Source organism: Entelurus aequoreus, linkage group LG28 (genome assembly GCF_033978785.1).
Source record: "Entelurus aequoreus isolate RoL-2023_Sb linkage group LG28, RoL_Eaeq_v1.1, whole genome shotgun sequence".
In the NCBI taxonomy this organism is placed as follows: domain Eukaryota; kingdom Metazoa; phylum Chordata; class Actinopteri; order Syngnathiformes; family Syngnathidae; genus Entelurus; species Entelurus aequoreus.
The window spans coordinates 26,990,917-26,998,193 of record NC_084758.1 but is presented as its reverse complement, the minus strand read 5'-3'; the positions used below and the strand labels follow the sequence as shown (position 1 = coordinate 26,998,193).

Here is a 7,277-nt window from a genome sequence, read left to right as displayed (position 1 = left end):
TAATAAATAAATAAATATTGACTGTTACCCACCTAAAAAAATAAAATAAAATAAATAAATATTGAATGTTGTTACCCAAAGTATATTAAGTGGGATTTTTCAGAGAAACAAATATATACATTAACACAAAAACAACCTGTCTCTGTGATCACTATAGGTGTATAAATAATAATATAGTGTTAAATAAAATCAGTCCCTTGGGCACAAAACTGAAAATAATACAGCTCTCCAAAAAGTGCACTTCTGCTGCTATTTGACATAACTGTTTGTTATGATGCTTTGACATTTTTGCACTTTATTTCTTTATTGAAAGAACATTCTATGAAGAGAAAAGTTATTTGCAAATGTGGTTACAATGCTAATAAATGAAAAGTTAAAGCTAAAAAAAGAAATACACTTTATTGAGTTAACATTATTTCTTTATGGGGGAAAATGTTATGAGCTAGAGAATATAACAACTACACTACCCAGCATGCAACGGGAGTTACGAGCATGCGCGGTAGCCCCGAAAAGTGTTGCATGTTGCCACGCTGTGAAAGTAAACGTCAAGAACTCAGCCAACACGCCTCGTCTGCATTATTTATAATTAGACAGACAACACATCTACAGTGTGATTTTGTAACGTTTACAAGGAAAGAAAAACAAAAGTTAAAAAAGGGAGATATGTTGTATATATATGTATGTGCTGCGGTTGTTTTAAGAACGTTGCGACAGCTGCCGTAAAGGAGGTGCGTTGCTATGTTTCCGGTTGGTCGTAAAAGTGTTCGTCACGTGTTTTACCCTGCTAAAATCTCTCAGTAAAGTTATTCGATGGATTATAGCTTTTGTTTTGAACTTTATTACACCTTGGAGCGCTTTTTCCCGTCCATTGTTTTCCTGCTTTCGCTATCTGCGCCTAATGACTGAGCTACGTGACGTCATTTATTGTGATGTCCCACGGAGCATTTCTGGTCGGGACGGGATTCGAATAAAGAATCAACTCTTTTCCTTTACTATAGTGGTCTCGATAACGGGTACCGGTTCTCAAAAAGGGATTCGAGTCCGAGGACTCGGTTCTTTTCTTATCAAACAACCGGGAAAACCGGTTTCGAGTATCATCCCTACTGACAACTGAGGCGACTTCTGACGTCACTTCCTGTGTGGAGCGCAGTCTTTCTGGCGTCACTTCCTCGTTTGTAAAAGATCAATGAGTCCATACAAAGCTAAGAGCCGGAGATTCAAGAAATACACGCCGCACTTACCCGTGTAAAAAATTGTCCAAGGAGGGGGAACCTTAAACGCTGGTTTGGTGTGGCTGAAACGGGGCTTATACTAAATAATTAGGGATGTCCGATAATATCGGCCTGCCGATATTATCGGCCGATAAATGCGTTAAAATGTAATATCGGAAATTATCGGTATCGTTTTTTTTATTATCTGTATCGTTTTTATTTTTTTTATTTTTTTATTTTTTATTAAATCAACATAAAAAACACAAGATACACTTACAATTAGTGCACCAACCCAAAAAACCTCCCTCCCCCCATTTCTTTCTGTTATCAATATTCTGGTTCCTACATTATATATCAATATATATCAATACAGTCTGCAAGGATTAAAGATTAAAAGATTAAAGTACCAATGATTGTCACACACACACTAAATGTGGTGAAATTTGTCCTCTGCATTTGACCCATCCCCTTGGGGAGCAGTGGGCAGCAGCGGCGCCGCGCCCGGGAATCATTTTGGGATACAGTCCGTAAGCACACATGATTGTGCGTGCTGCTGGTCCACTAATAGTACTAACCTTTAACAGTTAATTTTACTCATTTTCATTAATTACTAGTTTCTATGTAACTGTTTTTATATTGTTTTACTTTCTTTTTTATTCAAGAAAATGTTTTTAATTTAGTTATCTTATTTTATTATTTTTTTAAAAAAGTACCTTATCTTCACCATACATGGTTGTCCAAATTAGGCATAATAATGTGTTAATTCCACGACTGCATATATCGGTTGATATCGGTATTGGTTGATATCGGTATCGGTAATTAAAGAGTTGGACAATATCGGAATATCGGATATCGGCAAAAAGCCATTATCGGACATCCCTATAAATAATTACTCGTTTAAAGGGTTAAACGACTTAGTGTAGACATGGCCTAAGAGTCCGTACTTCTCTGTGTCTATGAAGGTTCTCATTCATCCAGGTCATTGTCATCTCAGAGCATTCAATCGATCGCAACTGGACTGTTTAGTTTGTCTTCGAAGAAGTTTCGCCTCTCATCCGAGTAGGCTTCATCAGTTCGTGCTCATAGACTTCGATTCGTCAGATCTAGTCTTAGATTTAGGCCCCTTCTACACTAAGCCGGCTAAGGTTATCCAGGGTAAACCCCACCTAAGTTTATCCTTCTCCACACACACACAATGGTCGTTTAAGACCCCCTCGCCCCCCTCCGTCAGCCGGCACAACGCGACCTAGTACGCATGCGCGGAAAATGCACACGTCATAGTCACCTCCAGTGTTGCTTTGTGTGCAAGTTCTTAAATTAAATGTAACTTATCTGAACAATATCCAGTGTTGTGGTATTTCAATTAACTGGAATCCAGTGTGCTGTGGGGCCCTATTGTAGTGAATCACACCTGAGCCATCTTAAATTAATAAAATCTTTAACTGACACGTGAAAGTAAACAATGTGATAAAGAACATTTTACATCAATCAATCCCTGATTTCCAATGTTGCAAAAATGTGTAGAATGAAAATTAAAATACAACATTCTTGACAACAAAGAGTTGCGTCAGCCTTTAATAGTAGGCTAATATAGACACTTACATATTGTGTTGTCTTCATTATAACACTTATATAAGACTTTTAAAGTCATTTTGATAGTAGGCTAATGTAGCTAATATAGACACTTACATATTGTGTTGCCTTCATTATAACACTTATATAAGACTTTTAAAGTCATTTTGATAGTAGGCTAATATAGACACTTACATCATGTGTTGCCTTGATTATAACACTTATATAAGACTTTTAAAGTCATTTTGATAGTAGGCTAATATAGCTAATATAGACACTTACATCATGTGTTGCCTTCATTATAACACTTATATAAGACTTTTAAAGTAATTTTGATAGTAGGCTAATATAGCTAATATAGACACTTACATCATGTGTTGCCTTCATTATAACACTTATATAAGACTTTTAATTTTTTGTGGCTCCAGACAGATATTTTAATTTTTTATTTTTGGTCCAATATGGCTCTTTCAACATTTTGGGTTTGCCGACCCCTGCCCTAATGGATGCTGTTGTAGGAGCAAGGCTGTCTTCACTTCCGTTTGCGTCCCAATACTTTTGTCCGTGTAGTGTGTTTCTTATTGCTGCATGGATGATGTCGATATACACTATATTGCCAAAAATATTTAGCCACCTCCCTTTACTCACATATGAACTTGAAGTGCCATCCATCCATCCATCCATCCATTTTCTACCCTGTGTCCCTTTCGGGGTCGCGGGGGGTGCTGGAGCCTATCTCAGCTGCATTCAGGCGGAAGGCGGGGTACACCTTGGAAAAGTCACTACCATGGAATTGTCTCAAATGTTTTGGTATCCTGTAGCGTTCAAAGTTCCTTTCACTGGAACTAAGGGGCCAAGCCCAACTCCTGAAAAACCAACCCTACACCATAATAATTCCTCCTCTACCAAATTTCACACTCTGCACGATGCAGTCCGAATTTTTGGCAACCTCCAAACCCAGACTGGTCCATCAGATTGCCAGATAGAAAAGCGTGATTCATCACTCCAGAGAAGGCGTCTCCACTGCTCTAGAGTCCAGTGGCGACGTGCTTTACACCACTGCATCCCACGCAGTGATGTATGACTTAGATACTGCTGCTCGGCCATGGAAACACATTCCATGAAGCTCTCTGCGTACTGTACGTGGGCTAACTGGAAGGTCACATGAAGTTTGGAGCTCTGTAGCAACTGACTGTGCAGAAAGTCTTTGCACTATGCGCTTCAGCATCCACTGACCTCTCTCTGTCAGTTTACGTGGCCTACCACTTGGTGGCTGAGTTGCTGTTGTTCCCAAACTCTTCACTTTTCTTATAATAAAGTTGACTTTGGAATATTTAGGAGCGAGGACTGGATTTGTTGCACAGGTGGCATCCTATGACAGTTCCACGCTGGAAATCACTGAGAGCGGCCCATTCTTTCACAAATGTTTGTAGAAACAGTCTCCATGCCTAAGTGCTTGATTTTATACACCGGGCCAAGTGATTAGGACACCTGATTCTCATCATTTGGATGGGTGGCCAAATACTTTTGGCAATATAGTGTATGTGACCCTCAGTGTGTGGTCCTGGGAGTTGAAGAGGGACAACATGCCTGCAGAGAGCTGGGTGGTCATCTCGAACAAAAACAAACAAGCATGTAGATGCGTCCTCGTCGCTGCCCGGGCCCGAGATCACTCCCGATGACGAGTTCTGGAGCGGAAACAAAGCCGCATTCAGCCAGGACGCGCACACACGGGTCCAAAAGTAAACACGGGGCCACAGAGCGCCAAGAGATGAGATTAGATTAGCCTATTAGCGATGTTTGCCGGCCATTTCCTCAACCCCCCCCCACCCTCGCCGCCCACAGCCTGTCAATGGAAGCCAGGCCGCAGACACGGAAGCGAAGTGAAGGCAGGAAAGGGTCGTTGGAGGGCAGGAAGGACACGGGCCGAGGGAGAGAAAACAAACGTAACGACGGGGGAAGAGGCAAAGGATATCTGTGGTGTTGTCATGTGACCTCCCTCAGGGATCCTTAGACCGCAGGGGTGTCCAAACATTTTTGCTTGTTTTTTTAGTTATTCAAGAATAAAACAGGAAATATAAGATCATACACAATGAGATATGGATGAGATTAGACACTAATTTGCTTTGTCATATAAAACACATGTGGATGTTATGTTCAGGCAATTTAGCATATATTGGATTGGTTTTCATATATTTAACATACAACATTCATCAAAGTACCCCCAAACCCACGCATCTTTTTCTGCAAGCGGCCCTCACTGGAAAAAGTTTGTTCTCAATTTTTAAACAATATTTAAAGTTTTTATTTGTATTATTATTATTGAGATTATTTATTGTTCTCTACGGTTATCATTAGAGATGTCCGATAATGGCTTTTTTGCCGATATCCGATATCCCGATATTGTCCAACTCTTAATTACCGATTCCGATACCAACCGATACCGATATATACAGTCGTGGAATTAACACATTTTTATGCCTAATTTTGTTGTGATGCCCCGCTGGATGCATTAAACAATATAACAAGGTTTTCCAAAATAAATCAACTCAAGTTATGGAAAAAAATGCCAACATGGCACTGCCATGTCACAAAGTGCATTATTTTTTTTAACATGACTCAAAACAGCAGCTTGGAATTTGGGACATGCTGTTGTGTTACGGTGCGGATGTTCTCCCGAAATGTGTTTGTCATTCTTGTTTGGTGTGGGTTCACAGTGTGGCGCATATTTGTAACAGTGTTAAAGTTGTTTATACGTCCACCCTCAGTGTGACCTGTATGGCTGTTGACCAAGTATGGCTTGCATTCACTTGTGTGTGTGAAAAGCCGTAGATATTATGCGACTGGGCCGGCACGCAAAGGCAGTGCCTTTAAGGTTTATTGGCGCTCTGTACTTCTTCCTACGTCCGTGTACACAGCGGCGTTTTAAAAAGTCATAAATTTTACTCTTTGAAACCGATACCGATCATTTTGAAACCGATACCGATAATTTCTGATATTACATTTTAAAGCATTTATCGGCAATCCGATATTATCGGACATCCCTAGTTATCATCACTTTTGTTCACTAATTGGCAGGTCAAAATAAAAATATATTTTTTCGGTATTAATTAGGGTGTGTCAAAAAAAAAAAAGGGTTTTGCCATCCGGTTGTCCGAAAAATACGCTAATCAGAGGTTAAAATATTTAAAGAATGAAATAAAAATATTATAAGTCATAATAATTTGATTAAAAACATATAAGTTAATGTTATTTCTTTAAAAAAATTGTAAAAATAGAAACATAAGCAAAAAAAATTTCACCTGTAACACAAAGCTTTTGAACACATCCACAGTGCTTGAATTTACAAAACTTAAAATTATAAAACTCAAAGTGGTCCCTGCATCCTTTTCTTTTCCAGTATGTGGTCCCTCGTGGAAAGCATTAGATCAGAGGTGTCAAACTCATTTTAGATGGGGGGGCCACATGGAGAAAAATCTACTCCCACGTGGGCCGGACTAGTAAAATCACGGCATGATAACTTAAAAATAAAGACACCTTCAGATTGTTTTCTTTGTTTAAAAATAGAACAAGCACATTCAGAAAATGTAAAAATCATAATGTTGTTGTTGTTTTTTGTACACTTGCATGTTGCGGTTAATAGTATTCTATCTTTATTTGTCGTTATTTGTACTTTCTGAATACATTATGTGACAATGTTCCTGAGTGGAACTGGAAGCCAGTGAAGGGATTTGAGAATTAGTGGACACATTTAGAACAACAGTTTCTTTCATTCAAAAATTTCGGCTCATTTTTATACTTAGCAAACTCATCCCGCGGGCCTGATAAATCCTGTTTGCGGGCCTGATCCGGCCCTCGGGCCGTACGTTTGACACCCCTGGATTAGAGCAATGTTAATTAAACTCTTGATTTTTCACAGGTATGTCAGAATGTTGCCATTACCTTTGATTAATTGTTTACTAAGTAATTCAGTGAGAACATTGCATTTTCTTTCGTAAATAAGCGCTCTTAATTAGGGACTGCACGCAGCATTGGCGGAAACTTTGTCAAATAAGACCCACGCACACCACGGGCCTGTCACCCTCGGCGCCACACGTCCATCACAGAGGAATGTAATTAGCATACTCACGCTAACTGTGGGAGGTAACAGAGAAGGTGGGGGAGGGGGCCACACTGTGGTTGATGGGGCTCATGAGGCTTATATGAGGGCTGGCGAGGGCTGGGCAAGGATGTGAGGCTTTTTTTTTCTTTTTTTTTTACAGGAAGAGACCTTAAACAGCTGTGAAAATCATCAAGGCGTCTATTTCACATCCATGACTATGTTGTCAAAAGTATTGAAACACGCCTCTTCATTAATAGATAGTGTAGTCACTTAGAAGTTAGTCCCCTTCATGACATGCCACCATGCCTTTGCCCATGTGAGGAAGTAATATAAACAGAAATAATCTGTTCCGGGGTGAAACCATGGCCATGGCAAAACATTTCTTTTCTACC

At 39.6% G+C, this 7,277-nt stretch overlaps 1 protein-coding gene across 1 annotated transcript in view; it reads left to right on the top strand.

Moving 5' to 3' along the window:
• Positions 1-7,277, top strand: part of fgfrl1a (fibroblast growth factor receptor like 1a) — a 119,959-nt gene that overhangs the window by 5,439 nt on the left and 107,243 nt on the right. The gene's annotated exons all lie outside the window — the stretch shown is intronic.